Source organism: Microcaecilia unicolor, chromosome 2 (assembly GCF_901765095.1).
Source record: "Microcaecilia unicolor chromosome 2, aMicUni1.1, whole genome shotgun sequence".
Lineage (NCBI taxonomy): Eukaryota > Metazoa > Chordata > Amphibia > Gymnophiona > Siphonopidae > Microcaecilia > Microcaecilia unicolor.
The window spans coordinates 263,811,084-263,832,874 of record NC_044032.1 but is presented as its reverse complement, the minus strand read 5'-3'; the positions used below and the strand labels follow the sequence as shown (position 1 = coordinate 263,832,874).

The window sequence follows — 21,791 nt, the reverse complement described above, 5'->3', positions numbered from 1 at the left end:
AACTCGGAATGAGCCACGGTCCCAGGCAAGTCAGAACGTTGGAGGTGAGAATTATTATATAGGATTGCAAAACGATGCTTTTTATTACAATGGATTTGGGATATGCTGCTCATGCTCACCCAGTGGCATAATCAAATGCATGAGCTTCTTAATATGGAAAGATTATCAGTGGACTCCCAGGGGTGTAAAGCAAAGAAGAAGTTCTTAAAAGTCCTGACCCCTTATTTAAATACTCTTACTGCAAAAGTGCGATCAACTTTCTTAAACACTTTAGAAATACGGATTTTCATATTTCTTTTGGTTTTTACGATATCAGCTTGGCTTTAGGGGACCGCTATTCTTAGGGAGCAGGGGGGGGGGGGGGATTTGGGATGGGGTCAGGAAAGTGATTGGGGTTATATTTGGAACTTGGGGGTTTTGAATAGATGGAACTCTTCTTCCACCTCAATCTCACTGCTTTTCTTCCTTTGAAGTCCACTCCATCCGTCTATTCGCTCCTCTACCTCTCCGAGTAACAGTCATTTATCGACCCCCTGATAAGTCCCTTTCTTCCTTTCTCACTGATGCCTAGCTTTCCTTCATTCTTTAACCTTCATCTCCTTCCCTTATTCTTGGGGATTTTAACATTCATGCTAATAATCCCTCTGACTCTTCTCAGTTTCTCGCTTTAACATCCTCTTTCAATCTTCAACTGTGCTCTACTACCCCCACTCATCAGAATGGCCACTGTCTTGATCTTAGCCTCTTCTCAAACTGCTCACTCTCCAGTTTCTGTGCCTGAGCTCTTCCCCTCTCTGACCATCATCTGATAACTTTCACACTTAAACACCCACCTCCCCAGTCCCATCCAATCTTAACCAATACATTTAGGAATCTTCAGGCTAATGACCCTTCTACTCTGTCCTCCAGTGTTTCATATCTCTTCTCTACCACTATGTTATCCAAATCTGTCAATGAGGCTGTCTCTTCCTATAATACTATTCTCTCCTCTGCTCTGGATATTCTCGCTCCTCCCATTCCCCATTCTGTAATGCGTACCAAACTCCAGCCTTGGCTGACCTCTAGAACCTGCAACCTACGTTCCTGTGCCTGCTCTGCTGAACGCCTTTGGCTGAAATCCCTTGTCCATGCTGACTTCATACATTTCAAAGTGCCAAACAGGACTATTACATCCAATTGACAAATTCTCTTGGCTCAAACCCTCGACGTTCCTTTGTCACACTGAACTCTCTCCTCAAAGTGCCTTCACCTCCAACTTCCCCTTCACTTTCTCCCCATACTCTGGCTGGGTACTTTCATGATAAGGTTCACAACTTGAATTCTCAACCATGTCACCTCCACCTCTCCTTTCCTTAGTCCATTCTCTCAACCCTCCAATCCCTGCCTCCTTTCCTTCCTTTTCTGAAATCACTCAAGAGGAAACTACACATCTTCTTTCCTCCTCGAAACTAACTACCCGTTCCTCTGATCCTATTCCCACCCATCTACTTAATACTATCTCTCCTACTTTCATCCCTTTTATCTGTCATATCCTCACTCTTTCATTTTCCACTGCAACTGTTCCTGATGCCTTCAAACATGCCGTAGTCACACCACTCCTTAAAAAACCTTCATTGGACCCTACCTGTCCTTCCAACTATCACTCCATCTCCCTCCTCCCTTTCCTATCCAAGATACTTGAACGTGCTGTTCACCGCCGTTGCCTTGACTTTCTTTTATCTCAACCTATTCTTGATCCACTTCAATCTGGCTTTCACCCCCTTCATTCAACTGAAACAGAACTTGCTAAAGTCTCCAATGACCTGTTCCTGGCCAGATCCAAAGGTCTCTATTCTATCCTCATCCTTCTGCTTCTGACATTGTTGATCACAGCCTACTCCTTGATACGCTGTTCTCACTTGGATTTCAGGGCTCTGTTCTTTCCTGGTTTTCTTCTTATCTCTCCCATCGTACTTTTTGTGTATACTCTGGTGGATCCTCCTCCACTTCTATCCCACTGTCAGTTGGTGTACCTCGGGGATCTGTCCTGGGACCTCTTCTTTTCTCCATCTATACTTCTTCCCTTGGTACTCTGATCTCATCCCATGGTTTTCAGTATCATCTTTACGCTGATGACTCCCAGACCTACCCCTCCTCACTAGAACTCTCAGCAGGAATCCAGGTCAAAGTATCAGCCTGCCTGACTGACATTGCTGCCTGGATGTCTCACCGCCATCTGAAACTAAACATGACCAAGACTGTGCTTCTTATCGTTCCCCCTAAACCAACCTCTCCTCTTCCCCCATTCTCTATTTCTGTGGATAACACTCTCATCCTCCCTGTCTCATCAGCTCGTAACCTTGGGGTCATCTTCGACTGCTCTCTCTCCTTCTCTGCACATATTCAGCGGACTGCTAAAATCTGTCGTTTCTTTCTGTATAATATCACCAAAATTCACCTTTTCCTTTCTGAGCACACTACCAGAACCCTCATACACACTCTTATCACCTCTCACTTAGACTACTGCAACTTGCTTCTCACAGGTCTCCCACTTAGCCATATCTCTCCTCTTCAATCTGTTAAAAATTCTGCTGCACGACTTACATTCCACCAGTGTCACTACCAGTGTCACTATGCTCATATTAGTCCTCTACTCAAGTCACTTCACTGGCTCCCTATCTGTTTCCGCATACAGTTCAAACTCCTCTTATTGACTTATAAGTGCATTCACTCTGCAGCTCCTCAGTACCTCTCCAGTCTCATCTCTCCCTACACTCCTCCCCAGGAACTCCGGTCACTGGGTAAATCTCTCTTATCTGCACCCTTCTCCTCCACCGCTAACTCCAGACTCTGTTCCTTTTATCTTGCTGCACCATATGCCTGGAATAGACTTTGTGAGCCGGTACGTCAAGCTCCATCTCTGGCAGTCTTCAAATCTAGGCTAAAAGCCCACTTTTTTGATGCTGCTTTTAACTCCTAACCCTTACTCACTTGTTCAGTACCCTTATTTTATCATCCCCACCTTAGTAATTCCTTTATATCTTATTTGTCCTTTTTGTCTGTCCTAATTAGATAGTAAGCTCTCTCGAGCAGGGACTGTCTCTTCAAGTTCAAGTGTACAGCGCTGCGTAAGTCTAGTAGTGATATAGAAATGATAAGTAGTAGTAGTGGCCTGTAGACCATGTCTGGAGGCTAACAAACTGGGCAATACAATAATAATGGGAGAGATACTGGTGCCAGAAATGGTATTCAAAGCTGACAAGTCAGAGAAACTGAATTAAATCTCTATAGACATGGAGGATATAATGGCGCAATTTGACAAACTGAAGAGTAGCAAATCTCTTGGACCAGATGGTATTCATCCCGAGTACTGATAGAACTGAAAAATGAACTTGCAGAACTATTGTTAGTAATATGTTATTTATCTTGAAAATCAAGCATGGTCCTGGAAGATTGGAGGGTGGCCAATGTAATGCCAATTTTTAAAAAAGGTTCCAGAGGTGATCTGGGAAATTATAGACCGGTGAGCCTGATGTCAGTGCCGGGCAAAATGGTAGAGACTATTATAAAGAACAAAATTACAGAGCATATTCAAAAGCATGGATTAATGAGACAAAGCCAATATGGATTTAGTGAAGAGAAATCTTGCCTCACCAATCTATTACATTTCTTTGAAGGGGTGAACAAACATGTGGATAAAGCAGTGGCGTAGCCACAGATGGGCCTGGGTGGGCCAGGGCCCACCCACTTACGGCTCAGGCCCACCCAACAGTAGCACACGTTTAGCAGTAGCTGGTGAGGATCCCAAGCTCCACCAGCTGAAGACTTCCTCCTGATGGTAACGAAAATGTTACTGTCCACGATACCAGCACCTACGCATGCTTGGTGTGTGTGTTTGGGGGGGGGGGGGGGAGAACACTTGCTGCCCACCCACTTCTTGCCTAGGCCCACCCAAAATCTGTTGTCTGGCTACACCCCTGGGATAAAGGTGAGCCGGTTGATATTGTGTATCTGGATTTTCAAAAGGCATTTGACAAAGTACCTCATGAAAGACGCCAAAGGAAACTGGAAAGTCATGGGACAAGAGGTAGTGTCCTATTGTGGATTAAAAACTGGTTAAAAGATAGAAAACAGAGAGTAGGGTTAAATGGTCAGTATTCTCAATGGAGAAGGGTAGATAGTGGGGTTCCCCAGGGGTCTGTGCTGGGACCACTGCTTTTTAATACATTTATAAATGATCTAGAGATGGGAGTAACTAGTGCGATAATTAAATTTGCTGATGTTATTCAAAGTTGTTAAATCGCAAGATGATTGTGAAAAATTACAAGAGGACCTTACGAGACTGGGCATCTAAATGGCAGATGATGCTTAATGTGAGCAAGTGCAAAGCAATGCATGTGGGAGATAGGAACCCAAATTAAAGTTAAGTAATGCAAGCTTCCACATTAGGAGTCACAGACAGGGAAAGGAATCTAGGTGTCATCTTTGATGATACGTTGAAACCCTCTGCTCACTGTGTGGTGGTGGCTATGAAAACAAATAGAATATTACTACTACTAATCATTTATATAGCATTACTAGATGTATGCAGTACTGTACACATTATATGCATGTAGTTTTGCTGTCCCTAGAGGGCTCACAATCTAAGTTTTTGTACCTGGGGCAATGGAGGGTTAGGTGACTTGTCCAAAGTAACAAGGAGCTGAAGTGGGAATCAAACCCAGGCTGTTAGGATCAAAGTTTACTGCACTAACCTTCTTGGGGGATAGTGTCTCCAAATGGGTAAGTTTTGGTGGAATTAACCTCACTCATAAACCAACCTATATTGGGCATGATCTCAGTGACTCAAAATTCTGGCTAGTGTTCATCTTAATACCTGCACGGTTCCAAAGACAGCATCCACTGGTGCTCACAGGCTGTTTATATGTACAAGCAAAGTACTGAGGAGCGCTTGGGTATTTTTTTTAAATCAGGACAGAAGTGCCCAACAGATCTGGGACTCTTTCTGTATGTGTTTTTTTTTTGTCACATTTTCTTGGAGCTTGAGGATTTTCTTTCCCCATTAAGTTGTACTAATAACAGTGCTGCTCTCATGCTTTTCTCCTTTACTATTATGTTCTGATTTTTAGCCTTAAGCTTTTTATTCAGTGGAATGGGAAAGTTTCACTTAATCAGAAGTGGAGGAGTAGCCTAGTGGTTAGTGAAGTGGACTTTGATCCTGGGGAACTGGCTTCAATTCCCACTACAGCTCCTTGTGACTCTGGGCAAGTCACTTAATCCTCCATTGCCCCAGGTACAAAATAAGAACCTGTGTATAATATGTAAACTGCTTTGATTGTAACCACAGAAAAGTGGTACACCAAGTCCCATCCCCTTTCATTCTCTGCAAATCTGTCCAGTTGTGATAACAGTGATTCTGTAGTTTCCAGTTGATGGGCAGTGCTACCATATTGTGCCTTTCTGTATTCAAGCTTCTGGCATCAACTTGTGGTGCAATATGTGACTTGTTTTCTATGATTGCTGTGAACTATCTTGTCTGTAGTACACTCTCCTGTGAATCTCTCATTTGTAAAGTTAGAGTTCAGCTGTCAGTAAGATTTTCTTGTGGTTTCTGAGAGTTATTCTCTGTATTCCTGTATGGTTTAGATGCTCATTATCTTCTTTGCTTTCTGATACCTGAAAAGAATCTTTTCCCTTGTTTTGTCAATGCTAATTGCTTCTTTCCTTCTTCTGCTTGTTGGAGCACTTGTCCAGTTTAAGGCTGTGATTGTTTGCTTTCATACTTCATTACTTTTTGAGTATTTGGACATTGTTAGACATGCCAGCGGCCAATAACTGCAGCTCTACTTCTTTTTTTGGTATCAATATTTTTATTGAAAATTTAAAACTCGGCATCGAATAGTCAAAAACAGCACAAAACAATCTCAACTGCTCAGTTTCAGTCAGCAGCCACCCCATTGCTTATTTCTAGGATTGGCAGCATAAAATGTATTGTACTGTTTTGGGATCTTGCCAGGAACTTGTAGCCTGGATTGGCCACTGTTGGAAACAGGATGTTGGGCTTGAGGGACTTTCGGTCTGTCCCAGTATGCCAACACTTATGTACTTAGGCCATAAACCATCTTTTGTGAACAATACAAACATGCATTTTGCATGACTTCCTGGAAGCTCTGTGCTAGCTGACATCATCCAAGGACATGCTGTTTACCTACATTTGCCCCCCAATGTATCTTGTGTGAAGCTGTGGAGGAGAGAGTTTCACAGAAACTTAGGAATGAGGTAGTCCTTGTTAGTGAGGCATCCTGTACCATTCCTGATAAGGTGACCATCTGGAAGCCCAAAACGGCCCCTTATTATTTTGGGCTGTATATCACCTGCTGCACAGATGGATACGGTTCCTGATTGGTCCCAGATTGTCACCTGTGGACCATCTGGGGAGTGCCAACTTTGGGAATGCAGAGACCTTTTGGTTTAGGACAGGAGAAGAAAGATCTGATGGCAAGCACATCTAAGGAGAGGGACTGAATTGTCAGTAACACCTATGGACTCTATCTTTCTGTGCTAAGTTCAGCACAAGGAGGGATTTAGGGGCCAATTATTTACGGCTTCTGCTAGACTGAGAATCTAACTGCCATTGCAGGGTAAAGACCCGTCCGACAGACCTGATAACAAGGAGTTTGCTGGGGGACAGCAAGAGCCCTGAAGAGGAACCAATTCATCACCCATCTGAAGCTGACGCTGTGGACCTCCAAAAGTGAGAGAAAGAGGTTTCCTCTACGGTTCAGGTTTAGCCAGCTGCTTGTCTTTTGATTGCTAAGGACTGGTTATTTCTCAGGCATATGGTCTATAGCCTTATGTAGCTGCTAACTTGTTATTTCTACTCAAGAGTACTGTAGTTGTATAATCACATATACATACATACATTATCTATCTATCTATCTATCTATCTATCTATCTATCTATCTATCTATCTATCTATATTTATTTTTTTTGGTGTGTGTAATCCTCAGTGTATTTTTGTAACTTGCTTGCCGTATTTGCTTATTATTATCTACAATAAATATATTTCCACATTGGCATTATTTCTTCATTGGGAACAGCACCAGCTTGCATCTTAGGGCCACATTAGGTTAAGTCATACTTCTTGCAAACGAGTCCACAGAGAAATTACTGAATAATTTTCTGTCATTGTAAGTGCACCTATACCCTCTTCTCTGATAATCTGGCAACTTCTCCATCTCTCCGTGGGACCCTCCCTCCCCTCCCCTTCCAATGGGCTGTGATTTCACATCTGGGCACTGTGAGACCTACCCTCTGAAGTTTCTTTGCCCACTTCTGTTTGTCCTCCTTAGCCACCCTAAAGGCCACTTTTTGGGATGAAATCTACAGCCACCCCTCCTTGCATTTTCAAAATCTCGAACACCTGCCCCCAAATCTTTGGACAAGTTCAACATACATGCAAAAAGGAGTTCTCCACTGCACTGCCTCCAACACTGGGGGGCCATGGCTGTATATAGATTCAGTGGAGCTGTTCCAGGGTTAAATTAGAGGCCGTCAGCAACTGTTTTTTTTTCAGTTTCAGCCAAAACCGAAACTGCTACAGAAACTGTCTAAACATTTTCAGCTGAAACCGAAACTGAAAACTAAACATTGGTCATGTGAATCAATGAGGCCACTGGGGATTGTCAGAGCTTGCAGTAGGCAGCCCTCTGCTAAACTCACAGGAGATTATTACCCTCCATTCCTAGGAACTGCAAGAACAAGCTGACAAACTGGGGGAGCCTTTTTTTTAATAAGGACTTCTCAACAAGTCTGGCACTTTTAGGCTCTTGAGTCAATGAAGATGTAGCTAAATCCCCAGAGACAGGAAATTTGTGAGAAGGTGTAAAAAAGAAAAAATCACGATTACCAGTTTTTTTATGCACAAGTAACAAGAGAAACTAGCACTGACATGTTTCCCATTTTGTATTTAGTTATAAAACTGATTAAAGATAAGCATGATACAGATTCTTACTAAAATAGGGTAAAGGAGTCCAGACACTGGTTCATACTGTGGACATTATACCAGCCTGATGCAGAATCAAGGATAAAAGAGCACATTGATGGATGCGAGGATCATATGCTCTGAAAAATTGCAATCAAGCAATACATTTCTCAAATTATTTTCTAATATATAAGCTTCATTTCACTGTAATGTCATTTCTCTACTAACACTATAAGCTGAGCAGTACTTGTATTTGAAAACAAATCACTGCAGATTCCTTTTTCATAGAATCTAGCTTCTGCACGCAGCAAGTTTGATTAAAACGCTGCATCTTCATTATACCCAACAGAGCCTGGAAATTCTTTAGAATCACCTAAATAGTATCCAAGCCAGAATATATAATAATTTAAATAATGAAAGACAATATTTTACCTCCAAGCAAAATAGCCTCCGCACACATAGACCTCAGCTAAGTAAAACAAACTAAAAGTCACAGTGCTTTTACAGTGACTGATTTTGGGTCACATTTGGAGAATAGCTGATGTCATATCTCCACAGAGAGGCTAATTCCTAAGGAGATTATCATCCCAAATTTACAGGCTTAAAATCCTGCTAAAATTTTGCATCAAACGCATTTAGTTGGAGCTCTGTATTTACCATACTATGCAAGATCAAAGAATGCATCCCAGACTATTTTACAGTCCCTGGTGGTCTAGTGTTGTAGTCAGGGCAGATGATGTTTAATGTGAGCAGGAGTGTAGTCAGGGCAGGAGTGATCCCCAGTTGCTTTTGCCCATGTCAGCTCTACTTTCAAAATGGCAGAGCCAGCACGGGCAAAAATGACTAGGTATCACTTTTGCCCTGAACAGGCCACTAAACTACCACGACTGTAAAATAGGCCTAAGGGGGGCACCTACAAGTAGGCAAGGGAGAGGCAACTCCTGTTCAGAGAAGAGGGGGAGGGAGACAAACAGGACAAAGCACAAATTTACAGCTTCCACTGAAAAAAAAAAATACATGGTCAGTTTCGGCCAGTTTCGGCCAAAACTGAAATCTTGGCTGTGGCCATATCCTTTTGGCTGAAACCAAAACTGGGCAGAAAAAAAGATTTTGGGCCAGTTTCAGCACCATAACCGAAACCAAACTTTGGTGGGCCTCTAGGTTAAATACCACCTAGATAAAACCTTGTATGCATTTTCTTTAATCAGAACACAAGAAAACACCCTCATGTTGCCCCAGCAAATTCCTTTCCACTGCGCCGAACTTAGTTCCTCCCCTAAATCGTGTTACCATTTCAACATACATGATAATTTTTGAAAATTCCAAATGTGTTATCTATTTCTATAAGACCTATATCACCTTGGGATGTACAATTTCAGCATACACATTTCTTATAGATTACCTGGTAGGCGTGGTGGAATTTGAGTAGAGAAGCAGAGCTCCGTCAACCACTTTGAGAGTTTTGTCCTTCCAAATACAAAACTGGCTTTGGTCAAATATAAGAATGAGTTGTAGCTTAATCATCATTTACCACCAGGCAAAGCAGCATCTTTTGCTGTCATGCAGTGCTGCCATCTGAAGCCCCTGCAGCTCCTGTGTGATTTCCTGCAGGGCTCAAGCGCAGCAACAGAAATGAGCATGGGAGAGAGACACATGCAACTGATGTTCTCGCACAAGTCACTGCCATTTCTGCTACTGTTACTTCCAATAGGCGGCACCACAATGGAACCAGGCTGGCTGACCAGTGTACTCCTGTTTTTGCCTCTGAGACAGGAGTAACCTTCTGGAGATCTCCTGGAGGATGGACCCTGGGCCCCCAGGCAAGACAAAACTCTGGCTACTAAATAAGTATTAGACATTATAAATGTGTATTCAAATAGTCAAAGAAGCCAATCAGTAATTATTGAAATATCAACAAATAAAATCCCAATAGAGTATAATACGTAGCAAATAAAAACAGAGTTTTCCCTTGGAGTTGTCATTATGTCCACTTGCTAATTTAGACACATTGAGGCTCGCCATCCACAGTTCTGTTTCCTCTTAAATACTTTTTTTTCCTTTCTTCATTACCTTCATTATAATTACCCTTCCTACCTAATGAATACGCATATTTCCAGAATATTCTATTTCCTTTTATGGTGAAACCTGTTCCAGCACTTTCTACTATCTTCCAACTTCTATAATTTATTCCCTCATTGCATAGACATTTTAAGGCCTGTCATATAAGCATAAGTCTTCATTAGATAATGGGTTGACCTATGTCCTTGTTATGCTTAGTAATTATACTAGCCCCCTCCACCCTCTTGCTGAGCCTACAATTTCACCCACACCCACTTACTTCTCCTTCTGATTGTTTATCTGGATACTGCAGCTGTCCTTAGACATAGGAGTCTCTGGCTCTTAGTTGCTGACCAGCAACTTATCACAAGTTAGCATAGGCCAAATGTCAAACCACAAATTTCTACAGCCTCAGAAAGGGTAGTTACCAGAAAAAAATGCAGTTTTATAGCTGTCTTGCAATTCCAAATCTGCTCCCAGCTCAAGAAAAGCAAAATAGCTATATTAAAATAAAAACTAGAAATATGTATGGTTTGCACCTTTCCACGGCCTCTGTGATATACACCAGGAGACAGCCATCACTGCCACCAGCAACAAAGTTGCCATGTTGGTGGGAATACCAACAAATTGTGCAGTTTCCTGCAACCGACTGCGTGATTTCTGAAAAAGCCGCGGGTTGCAGGTTTTTGGGCGCTATTTGGTTCTTGGCCACAGGTTGGCTGCTATTTTTCGCTGCCCCCATGGCTGCGGGTTAAGAAGCGCCAGCGCCGCTAGTCTGTCAGCTGTCCCTAACTCCCTCTGCCCTCAGCTCCCCTCGCTCCTACTGGTCCTAATTGAACGAATAGGAGGGTGAGGGAGGCGGGATCCATAAAATGATCCGGTGCCATGATTTGCTGCTATGTACACTAGTGTACGCCTTTTTTCAAATTATTTCTTCAGTTCAGTCAGCTCAGAGCCTCCTCAGACTGTGGTGTGGTGGTTACTCTCTGTGCTCCCTCCCCTCCTCTACCATGGCGGTTCCTCCATGTCGCACCCGCCCCGGGCCGGCCGCATGGAGACAGACAGATGCCGGATGTTGGCTCTGGTGGCGGGTCCTCTCCTGATCTGCTCTTGGAGTCAGAGCAGATCATCAGGAAAGGGGGACCTGCGGCCGCCACCAGTGAGGAGGATGGAGCCAGAGGAGCTGCAGAAAAAAGCACAAGAGTCTGGAATGAAGGAGGGTGGAGGGAGGGGAAGGGAGCCGGAGTAGACCTGAGCTATGATGAGCTTTTGCAACCACGTTGTCATGCTTTATTGTTGGTAACATTTTTATTTAATCTCACTTATATTTTCAAACATGCCAGCTTGTGCACCATATTGATGTATACAGAGAAAGTATAACTTTTCATAGGTAGAGTAGCAATTTGTTTTCCATTGTAATTAGTGTGTCATTTGGAGGGGCTGGTTATAGTGACACCCGTCCCTAACATGTGTTGTATCGTGAAGAGATTTTTTTCTCCTGGTAAAGGGCCACTAAAACATCATGTTATGAGAATCAGATACACAACATTCAGAGTTTCTATTTATTTACTTATTTACAGTATTTATATCCCACATTAAACATGATTTAGGTTGACCTGGGAGAAGTAAAATCTTTTTTTTTTTTCTGTGCCTAGATCAAAACAGATAGATGGTTTGTGTTGGGAACTTGCTCCTTTAGTTTTGTGGGTGGAAGGATGGATTTTGAATTTGTTCCAATTATAATTATGATGATGCTGCAGATTATGGTGCTGATTGTGCTAATTATGCTGCTGACGATTCTGTTTATGATGGTTATGGTTACCTTATTAATATTCATATTGACTACTAATATTCATATTGACCTTATTAATATTTATATTAATTTTGTGCTATATTTGGGCTGCTTTTGGGCCGGAAAATGTTTTGCCATCTGGCAACACTGAGTCCAGCAAGGAAGAGAAAGCTGCTCTTTCCACATAGGTGGTGGAACACCAGTCTTGTCCCTGAGAAAATGGGAGTGAGAGAGCACATGCGGGTGTTCTGTGTTTTAGTACAGAGGCTCCCCGATGGGTCCACAGGAGTATCAGCTGGAAATGTGCTGCCATTTCCACGTTCAGAGGAGAGAGTCAGAGAAGACTGCCACTGATTGCCCTGATCCGCTGTTGAAAGGAAGAAGGAATGATTAAAGACTGCTGCCAAGTCTGGCACCACGCTGTAAAGGAGGAAGAGATCAGTGGAGGACCGCTGTCCGCCACCAGTCCTGTGCCAAAAGAAGAGGGGATTGTCTGCTCTGCCAAGCCTGGCCTGCTGTGCCATGACAAGAGGATCAGGGGGATTTGCAAATGTATTGGAGTGTGCATCTGTGTGTTTTTGGGTGGGGAGGGGAGAGAATGTTTAAACCAGGGCTTTTTTTGAGGGGGTACTTGGGGGTACTGAGTACCAGCACCTTTTCTATTGTCTGCTAAAATTGACCTATGGACCCCAAGTTTTAATGAAAGAGCTCAGCTCTACACACCAAATCTGCCTTGTCATAGATTCTGTGACTGGTTGCAGGGGGCCTGGCCATTGTGGGGTGGGTCCCTCAGTGATCACCTCACCCCTGAAGGGTGGCCTAGCATTTGAGTACAGGTACCTTTTTTGCTAGAAAAAAACGCACTGGTTTAAACCCTCTTTTCTGCCTCCACTCCTGCCATTCTCAGCAGGTAAGGGCGGGGAGGAATTCATAATTGACCTTCCCCTCAGAAAATCTGAACAATTTACCCTTGGTCCCCATAAACTAAGTAGGCAAACTAGGCCTGTTTTGGTGGGAATGGAGGAATTTTCTGACCTCCAACCAGTCAAGATCTTTATGGAAGTTCATTGATAGCTTGCATTTTATTCCATGCTGTGAATGCACTTTCCATAATCAGTTTCAGTCTCCTGTAATATTCTTTCCTGTTCTTTTCTTCAGTAATATGTGTGTGTGACATTGAAGGAGTCCGTTTATCTTTCTATGCCTCAGTTCTAATCCCTGGTTTTGTCACAGGGAGATAAAATGATTCTTGCAAAGCCAAACACAGTCAGTGACAGAGCAGGGGATTAGAGCTGAGCTACCTAGGGATAAAGTGACTCCCTGAGGTTATACAGAGAGTGTCAGGGACTGAGCCAGGGATTAGAGTTGAGGTACAGGGGGATAAAGTAAGCCCCCCAAGGTCATGCAGAGAGTCAGAGACAGAGTCAGGGATTTGAGATGAAGTACAGGGGTGTATAAAGTGACTCCTTGAAGTTATAGAGAGTCAGGGACACAGCCAGGGATTAGAGGAGGTACAGGAGGTTAAAATGACTCCTCAAGGTTATACAGAGGAAGATGTTGCTCACAGTAGAGCTATGCGTATATATCTAAGCATGTGGCTTCTACTATGAGTGTAATACATGTAGGAAGCAAACTGCACACAAATGTTATGTATGTCAAACCTGCAGCAAATGTGGGGGGAGTATGCCAGACGCATGTGCACAAAGTTTCATGGTAAGCAAGGCTTCTTGTGCGCATGTCCAAACCAAAAACGAAAGTATCAGCACAACCAGTTCTTTGTTTTTCTGTGCCTAAATATAAGCCTTGCAAATGTGTTTCCGCTTTAAATTTTTGAGAGGCTCATATTTAGGCACAGAAGAACAGACAAGACACATGTTTGTTACTTACTCTCACCCTTTAAAACCTGCAAGGGCTTCTTTCCGCTTGCATAACAAGACAAAACCAGCACTTCAATGTGAAAGAAAGACGAGAAATCCTCTCTGCAAATCCTTCTACACTACCCCTGACCCTCACGGAAAAATTCTCAAGTTGCGCACACGCTAAAAGTGGGCAGCATACTCTGTCCATAGAATACCTAAATTACCTCAGCAGCATATATTTAAATACAATTTCAGCTATGTCTTCTGCATATAACCAGCGTTCAACCCGCAGTAGCCCTGCGGCCAAGCCCACAGTTACTTTCTGCATTGGCCTCACAGAGAATCAGGTACAGATCCAGGGATTAGAGCTGAGGTACAAGGGATAAAGTGATTCTGCTGACATCATCCACAGAAGGTGGGTCAATAACAGCTAAACAAATCATCAAAAGGCTGCCCTGACCCCACCGTTTCCTCTTCCTCTGGTTCCAGTCCAACCTGCTGGCTGTTGCCAAGAGGAAATCTCCAGCAGTAGAAAGCATTGATCTGAGTGTATGGCTAGCTCCTTTGCCATGACACGGAGGTCTTATGAACTCCCCACTTCATAAGGTCTTTGCCAGTTGATTTCAGTTGTGTGTTGGCAACAGGTAGGCTGCCTAGCTTTCCTGGCGGTGGCGGTGCCTTCACTTCCCACTCTGTAGTTTGTGTCTCCATACTGAAGCTCTGTGGCACCTCCAGGATAAGGGTGACCTGAGAGGATACCGGCTTTTCTCCGCAGTCTAAGAAATTTGTGGCTTGACATTTGGCCTATGCTAATGGAGGAGTAGCCTAGTGGTTAGTGCAGTGGACTTTGATCCTGGGGAACTGGATTCGATTCCCACTGCAGCTCCTTGTGACTGTGGGCAAGTCATTTAACCCTCCATTGCCCCAGGTACAAAATAAGTACCTATATATATGTAAACCGCTTTGAATGTAGTTGTAAAATACCACAGAAAGGCGGTATATCAAGTCCAATATCCCCCTTTCCCTAACTTGTGATAAGTTGCTGGTCAGCAACTAAGAGCCAGAGACTCCTATGTCTAAGGACACCTGCAGTAACCAGATAAACAATCAAAAGGAGAAGTAAGTGGGTTTGGGTGAAATTGTAGCTTCAGCAAGAGGGTGGGGGCATTAGCATAATGGCTATGCATAACAAGCACATAGGTCAAACCATTATCTAATGAAAACTTATACTTATATGACAGGCCTTAAACTGTCCATTCAATGAGGGAATAAATGATAGGAGCTGGAAGATAATAGAAAGTGCTGGAACAGGATTCACCATAAAAGGAAATAGAATGTTCTGGAAAGATGCATATTCATTAGGTAGGAAGGGTAATTAAGATAATTAAGAAAGGAAGAAAAAGGTATATAAGAGGAAATAGAATTAAGGATGAAGAGCCTCAGTGTGTCTGCACTAGTAGGTGGACATATTGACAGTTCCCAGGGAAAACTCAGTTTATTTATTTGCTAGGAATTATACTCTATTGGTTTTTTTTATTGAATTATACTCTATTGGGGGTTTTATTTTCTTTATTAACTGAATAATTGCTTATTGGCTTCTTTATATTGGCTTCTTTGAATAAACATTTATTAAGTCTAATACCTATTTAGTAGCCAGAGTTTACTTGCCTGGGGTTCTGCCTGGGGGAGAAAAGATTTACTCGAGGGTCCACCCTCTAGGAGACCTCCAGAAGGCTACTTCTGTCTCTGAGGCAAGGACAGGAGTGCACTTTCCAAACCGAGTTTTAACTCTGTAGTTTCCCCCTTCTGTTTCCTGGATCCCGACAGGACTTTTGGGAGTCTGGATTTCAGTTGCCTTATTTCTTCAGCCTATTGCTCAATGGTTTCCAGCAACCCTTTCGTCTCTTCTTCCACGGCATCACGGATGGACCGAAGTTCCTGCCACAAATTTTCCATTTTGCTGTATAAGGGTTCTCAGGTTGTCCTTATATTCCCTCATTTCCTGAGCTTGCTTTCTAGTCTGGTTCTCAGTTTCGGCCATCTGAATATGGAGAAAGTCTTTCTCTTTCCTCGGTTTCCTTATACATCTAGTTGCTTGCGCTAAATCTCCCTCTAAATCAGCAACTTAGTAGTTAGTCCTCCCTGCCTTGCTATATTGACCTGAGGGTCGGTCCTGAACTCCCACTGGCTGACCCAGAAGACAGTCCTTCTCCTCCCATGAGTGATACACCATGGCTAACAGACAATCCAGGGCCTCCATTTTTGCCCCTTGTCTGAAAGGCGTTCTTCTTCCATTTCACTCAGGCAGACTATAAAAAGGGGTTTCATCAACTGCAGCTCCTAAATTCAGAGGGCAGGGTTTAGGCAGTTTGGGGTTCTCTGTATCCTCATTGGGACTTTCCTTCTTCTTCAAGCCAGCAGTTAACTAGACTCAAAGGGGTCTGAAATTTGGGAAATCTCAGCCCAAAACAACTGGGTAGGGAAACCATGGCAAAATCACCACCTCTAACTGAGCCTGTCTGACTGGGGTTTTGATGAACACTGGAGTTGTAGGATATTGCCTTTGGTCCCCATGCACGCATGCAGTGATGTGCTGGAGCCGACTTGCACCAGCTGTTAAATTTTTTACGATCTTGCAAGCCGGTTGTTCTGGCACGGCGAACCGGCTCTGGTAAATGAGGTAAGCATGGCAGGAGGGCGCCACAAGCCATACTTACCTCTCTTACCTCACCTCCCACAACCCTCGTTTGCCTGCGCCTGCCCCGCGGCACCCTGGGGGTTTTAAATCTTTTATTTAACTCCGTCGCAGCGGCCGCGTCAGTGAAAGCCCTGCCCATCTCTAGCCTTCCCTTCATGAGTTCGTTCCTTCAGAGTCCCGCCTTCTGACGTCATTTCCTCTTTCCGCGAGGGCGGGACTCTGAGGGAACAAACTCACAAAAGGAAGGCTAGAGACGGGCAGGGCTTTCAATGACGCAGCCGTTGCGACGGAGGTAAGTAAAAAAGATTTAAACCACTCAGGGTGGCACTGGGCAGGAACAAAAAGGGGGATGTTGGGGGGGAGAAGAGGGCGGGCAGGTGGACATGAATGGGAGGAGAGGATGGGGGCGAAGGAGAATCGCTGGACATGGATGGGAGCAGTAGGGGAGGGCAGGGGAGAGAGGAGAATTGCTGGGTATGGATGGATAGAGGAGAGCAGGGGAGAGAAGAGAATGGGACAAATGGGCAGATTGACAAAACCCGTCCGGTTGCCCGGACATGCCCTCAAAAAGAGGACATGTCCGGGTAAATCCGGACATATGGTAACCCTATGTCCAGAAGACCTGCCAAGTCTCCTGCATTCAAAGGGAGACTCCCACTTTGGTGGCCCATCTCCCGCACTCCTGCCAAAGTGGCGGCCAAACAACAACAAAACATAGCACTGCCTTCAGGCATGCGCTGTCAGTTCTGCCAGTCCTCTGCACCCGGAACTCGAAGTTGACATCAGCGGGGGCAGAGGACCAACAGAGCCGACAGCGGATGCCTGAAGGATGCTGCGGCCCCGCGTTTGCTTTGTTTTTTGTTTTGTCGCAGCTGCTGCAGAGGCTGTATCATGGAGGGAGATGGGATGAAAAGTTGAAGCCAATAGGTTAGTCTCTGTTTCTCCTTCAACAAAGTAAGCAAACGGTAACTTATGAGCTGCTGCATCCACGTTGTCATTCTTATATTGTTGGTAGCATTTTTTTAAAATCTCACTTATATTTTCAAACACTTCTGGCTTGTGCAGTATACAGATGTACACGAAGGGAATAACTTTTCATAGGTAGAGTAATAATTTGTTAGAAAGTATAATCAGTGTGTCATTTGGAGGGGCTGGTTATAGGGACACCCTAGCATGTGTTATATTTGTGCAGAGATTTTTTTTCTCAAGATAAAGGGCCTCTAAAACAGACATCATGTTATGAGAATCAGGTGTTCAACATTCAGAGTTTCTATTTATTTATTTATATCATTTATATCCCATATTAAACATGAATTGGGCTGAAACCTGGGTGCATTTAAAATCTTTTTTTTCTATGCCTACATCAAAAGAAAATTATGGCATGAGGTAGAGTGGGTGGAGTCAAGGTAGAGTGGCATGACTGGGGCGTGTACTAACATCTCACTCTCAAAAATCGGGACCCCTTGGCAGCTCTGGTCCAATCTTGAGTTCTGAACCTACCTCCTTCTTTACACCACCACCCCCCTTGCCTCTTAGCAGCAGCAGTCTGACAACCCTTTAGTTTAGTCTTCCTTGCACAGTGTTAGCAAATCTGCCTTTGTTCAGACACTGCCTTAGGGTCTCAGCGGGGGGCTTCAACCATTGTTTAATTGCAATGCAGTGCCTAGCAAAATATAGCTTATGCATATAGAAGACAGCAGAGAGCTTTAGCACAGGAAACAGATTCAGGGGAGTGCAAGATTTGGTGCAGGCTTCCAGGCTCCTAGTCAATATTTTCTCTTTAAAAGACTGTGGGTTTGACTACTCTTGTAGCACTAAATAAATCTGCCACTGGAATTTAGCTTGAGATACTGCCATTATGTTCAATTGACTGTGAACCCCAGCACAACCCTTGCAGAAGTTTGCTGGTTATAGTATCAACTTTTTACACGCTGTAATACTGCAAAGCAGAACTGGACTCTGAAGATCAGGATGTAATTTCTTTTTCTGTAACTGGCTCCATCAGTCAACAGGCCAGCTGCAGCACTGGGAGAGGGTTGTCTAAATATTTTAGCTATATTCAGAACATATCCCAGCTCTTTAACACATAAAGCTCATAGTAGCGTACTCAATTTGTAACTGTCATAATCTTATTTTCTGTACATTATAGCTGCTTATGTGTCAGGGGGAGGGGGAGGATTGGTAGGGTGTGTTGAATATTTTTGTAATAGATGTTATACTGACCTGTTTGTACTTCATAACAATAAAAATATTTTTAAAAAATACAGAACATACCCCAAGCTTTATTTTCTATTGCTGCTTTGCAATATACCATGTAGACATTCCTGTGAGGCAGCCTCTGGGTTTAATACAGTATGTTCCGGCCCCTTGGGAACTTCTCTGACCTGCCAACAGGTGAGAGTATCTGACAGAGACATCAGCAAAGTGACCTGGGCCCTGTTCCCTGGGGCTTAGATGCTAGCTGCTCCTATGAAGCATTGTGTCATTAAATTTCTTTTACTAGGTTATAAATAAGGGGAAAGGAATGTAAAGCATTTTGCAGTGAGGTCCCTGCATGATAGGATCTGAAAATTGAAAAAAAAAATCATGTTATCTGATTTTTCCCCAAAAAGTTTTATGTGATGGTTGCGACAGTCGGAGTGGTTCCACTGCTGACGTCTGTGCCAGATGCTATCTGATGGGGAAATGAAAAATACCTGCCAAGACAAAAGGTGAAGGACAAGTCACAGTGCCTTAGCTCTAATCCCCGGCTCTGTCACGGACTCTAAGTGTGCTCCCAGGGGAATCACTTGATTGCCCTATGCCTCAGGTTCTTGAACGCCAGCTGGGTATTTCTACTGATCTCCTCCATTTATATTTTGCTTCTGCTCCATCCACCTCTGTTGGCTGCATGTCTGTCCATGCTATCCAACCCTGTGGAGTATCTGAGGTAACCCTGTGGAACAAAATGGTAGCACTGCATGCTGCAGCCCTGGGCATCCAGGTTTGGATCTCCCATCCAACAGGGTTGGTGAAACCTGGGCATGCAGTGAGATGGTGTGCTCAGGCCCAGAGAGGAAGGCAGAACTCCTTCCACTGATGTGACCCACATGTGGAGCTTGAGGAGTGCATGAAGAGGAGGGAGCAATGACAATGGGCCCAACACTGAAAAGGATTTAATCAGGCAGGAGAGGGAAAACGGGAAATGGAGCACAGGAGGGAGTGAAAGATGGGGATACTGGGAGAAGGGGAAGCGGTCAGAGGATGGAATAGGAGAGGGAGGGTGACAGGGGAAGAGGAGGGGGTGAGAGAGGGAGAAGGGGATGGGAAGAAAAATGGAGGGGAAGGCCAGAGAGAGAAGATAAAATAAGGGAGGGGGAAGAAAGAGTAAGGACAAAAATGAGAGGGGATAATGGAAAGCAAGCGGGTAAACCAAAGGAAAAAAGGAACAAAATGGAGAGAGGGATGAAGAAAAAAATAAAATAAAAACATGAAGCAAGTCTATAAAAGCTTCAGAAAGGTTAAGAAAAGTCAAGAAATGGAGGAGAGATAAACTTTAGAAAGAAATGAACAGAAAAAAAAGGAAGAAAGCTAAAAGGGAAAGGAAAAAAATAAAGACGTTTCAGTTTATTAAAACTTTGATGAAATACCACCGGGCCTTATTGGATCAAGGTGATTTACAATTTAAAAAAAACCCCGCAACAGTTGAAAGTCCAGAAAAAGGAAGATGTGAAACATGAGAGCGCCATTAAAGGTGCGGGGATAGGAAAGAGATTAAAAACCGAAGATTTTGTATTGACTGCTATTAACACGTTAAGAATGAAGGGAAGGGTGCAGGGGAACGTAGAGCTTTGGAATAGACACTGGAGGACCAAAAGGAGGAGGGCTTTTAGTTCCTGGGCTCCAGGGTGCCCCGAGTGAGATGCAAGAGGGGAGGGGGGAAAGAAAGGCATGGCAGAAAGGAAAGGGACGCAAAGAATTGAGGGTCCCTCCCCCCCTTATCCATCTATGTATCTATCAGGCTGGGGTAGATCAGTATCCGGTCTGAAGGTAGAGTCCCAAGGCCCCCTCTCCCCCAAATTAAACTTTGGTATCCCCCATTCATTATGTTTCTCATTTGCCTCTGTCTTCTTCAAATTGGCCCTGGGGAAAGGCACAAGATGAGAGCTGAGGAAGGTAGCGCTATAGAAATGATAAGTAGTAGCAGTAGTACTGAGACTCTGAAGACTTCAGGGCAAATCCGAGTCCTCTTTTGGAGACGAGGCAGAGAGAATAAGATTTCGATTTAGCTCACGCCCGTCTCAGTAACTCAAGGCGCCTTACATTCAGGTACAGGAGTAAATGTGAAGACCTCCACATCTGCAGCTCTGCCTAGCTACGTATTATATTTCTATATACCAGTTAAAGCAGAACTCTAGCACGATCCAGAAGTCAATTCTATTTTCAAAGAAGCAAAGCGACTATCGAAATTAAAATGTATTTAATTTAAATTTTTTAAATGTTCTTAAGCGAAAGACCCTCCTTTGCTTTCTCCTGTCCCCCATCACGATTCACCACTATCTAGCTGTGCTCATTTTCTTTTTCGCCTACATTGCCGTCTTTGAATGGTGACGGTGTGCAACTTTGTAAATGACAACAAGTGGCATAAAATGAAGGATCGGCTTACCTTTTCCTGAGGGGGCTGTCAGCTGGAGATTTTGCAGTGCCACTGCCAGCCGTTTCCAGTCCCATGGAGGGGAGGGCAGGGATAGGCGGCGCAGAAAAGTTTGGGAGCGTCCTGTGACACTTGACTTGTGCCTTCCCACCGGGAACCCGACTACAGAAGCAACAGGCTAGGGGGGGGATTAGGAAAGGCGCCAGAAAATAATTTTCCTCTTTATTCTTAAGAATGTGGCTTGTGGAGCTGCAGAGGCGATTAAGAGATCTGAGGATCCGAGTGCATGTGCAGAGTTTTCTCTGGGCTATGTTGTGTGTATGTGAGGGAGGGGAGGGGAGTGCATCTTTTTCTCTGCCCCTTTTTAACATGCCTGGGTTTAGTCCCTGGCAAAAAAAAAAAAAAAAAAGGTAAATCTGCTGGGGATGTAATGTATTGCTAACAGAACACAGAAGCTGATAAATCTATTTGCATTTTTAGTCTCTGCACTCCATCCCCCTCTCCCCAGGGTAATTTTATAAGGTGGTTTGTACTTTAAGCTGGTAATCAATAGAAATAGAATAAAACAGAAAAGAAAATAAGATGATATCTTTTTTTATTGGCCTAACAATACATTTTTTGATTAGCTTTCAAAGGTAGCCCTTCTTCATCAGATCAGAAATAAGCAATTGTAGGTAAATCAGTATATATAAGTGAAACATCAAAGCATTTCAGTGACAGTCTAACAGGATGAGGGTGGGTTAGGTGAGGGACAGGGAGGGCGGGGCCAGGGTGGATGAGGGACAGAG

The 21,791-nt window shown here is 43.8% G+C and overlaps 1 protein-coding gene across 1 annotated transcript in view; it reads right to left on the bottom strand.

Moving 5' to 3' along the window:
• The window catches only part of AVPR2 (arginine vasopressin receptor 2), a 77,487-nt gene extending 56,213 nt beyond the window's left edge, over positions 1-21,274 (bottom strand). The window contains exon 1 of the mRNA XM_030194091.1: positions 21,016-21,274. The gene's annotated coding sequence lies outside the window, so the exon portion shown is untranslated. The remainder of the gene's footprint in view (positions 1-21,015) is intronic.
• Between the last annotated feature and the right edge of the window lie 517 nt (positions 21,275-21,791).